This window comes from Olea europaea, chromosome 3, assembly GCF_002742605.1.
Source record: "Olea europaea var. sylvestris chromosome 3, O_europaea_v1, whole genome shotgun sequence".
Lineage (NCBI taxonomy): Eukaryota > Viridiplantae > Streptophyta > Magnoliopsida > Lamiales > Oleaceae > Olea > Olea europaea.
Genome location: NC_036239.1, coordinates 14,345,344 through 14,347,487, shown reverse-complemented (window position 1 = coordinate 14,347,487; position 2,144 = coordinate 14,345,344).

Sequence of the window (2,144 nt, the reverse complement as noted above, 5' to 3'; positions counted from 1 at the left end):
AAGTGAAATTTTGTCGTAATATAATTTTAGGGTTTAATGTTCAAGTATCTGGTACAAATTTGTGCAATACACTAGCAAAAAGAGAAAATAAGGAGAACCGAATTCAATATTGATTTTTAAAGCAGTACTAAGAATCCAATCGAAATCGATTAGTTCTCAATGCATGGTCCCAAAACCGATCTATTTAATAAAGGAGCCGAAAACGAATCAATATGTTCTATTCAATTCCGAGAAAAAATGTACATCCTTAGTTTTGATATTCAATAATCCAATTTTATTTAACTATGTCACTCGAGGTAATTTACACTTATTTTAAGTATGAACCGGTCATATTCCTATTTTGAATTCATTAGCAAAGTAATTCATTAAATTTTATGATTATCTATATGATTACACTCGACAAATAAGTTATTCCTATCATCTATTGCTCGTATTTTGAAATCACAAAGTTTTAAACCTATCATAAACCTTTTGGAAACATAATAAGTAACTAATTACCAAAATGGTGAGCAAACAATTAAATAATTTAATAAGACATACAGTATCAATTGAGAACACAAATACTCTAGACTTTTGTCTTTGACAGGAATATAATCAAACAATAAGGTTTATATTCATCCAACGCAAGAAAGATCTAGTCTAACATATTCCTAATGAAATTGCACAAAAAAATTAGAAAATCATCACTTGAAAAGTATAACTACAAGAATGAGATGCAAAATTTATTTCTTTTCTTGATCTTCAATGTCAAATTTAATTCTTCATGTTCTTGATGTTTCTTGCCTTCAAATCCATGCTAGACTTGTTCTTCTCCTTCAAATTATGGTAAACTGGCCCCTCTTAATTGTGAGATTTGTATGATATGATCGATGTGAAAGAGGTCCCCCAATATTTATCCCCCATGTACTTAAGTGGCTGGAATTAGGTCAGAAAATGCGTTCAATTTAATTTTCAAAAGACTTTCAATTGAATAAGAAAATTATATGTCTGCTAAGATTTTTCCATGCGATTGCATAGGGTTCTATGTTACGATTGCAAAAACCTAAGGGGGTTGCAATCACACTTTTTAAATTTACCCGTAGTCAATTTGGTCCCCAATGTTGCTCCTTTGTCCAGCTTGAGTCTTTTCTTTGTAAGATTCTCATCATTTGTCTTATAATCTCATCCAATTGATCTCATGTGATCTTCAACCATTATTCCCTGGTCCAAGTCAACTTTTGGACGTTTACAATTTAGTTACTGAACTTTGAAAATTGTCATTTTCATCAATTTTCATTCATTTCTTTCAAAGTTACAATCATTAAGTTTTACTAGTAAACAACATATAAATTAGATAAACTATAATTCACAAAGAAATAGAGACTGTTCACAATGAGATCATGTCTCTTCTAGCCAAAAGACTCCCATTTGATGACCAAGAAAAGGAAATCAAACAGTTAAAAAATCAATTTACTAATATGAAATCTCAACCCTTCTTCCTGTCAAGCACAAATAGTCTTCCTCCCCATCAACAAAATTCACAGCATACAGCTTAATCACCTAAAACACAAACTATGGAACTGCCTCCTTGTTCCCCCTTAAAAAACGCGAAAGAATGACAAAACCAGCTAATGTCATAAAAAGAAAATCACAAACAATCAAACCACCAGGCCCATAAACAATCCTTCTCAAAAACCATCACAAATGATGGAAAAAAAATAAAAAACAAACCCATCTTTACCTTTCTAGAGAAATTTAAATTCTAGAACTCATCCGCATCACAACATCCACCCATTTTTATAACTAATGACATTAGCTCTGAGTCCTATGAATCTTCCTTTGATGAGGATTATCATTCTTTATATATGGCTGATGAAACACAAAGGAGTTTAAACGTTGAAGAATCACCTTGTGAGGCATATTTTGGACAACATGAGGATGAAGATTTGTTTGTCATAGAAGAAGGTCAGATAGTTAAACATAGTAATTTATTTGTCAAATTACTCTTAATGATATACCATCTTCTCAATGGAGATCGAGGCTACAAGAAATATAGGCATGGGGTACTCCAGAGTTGACAAAGCTCGACATGATGCAAAATATGGTCATCAGAAGAGTTTTGGCCAATATCATGGGTCTCATTAAAGAATGGTTCATATCCCTTG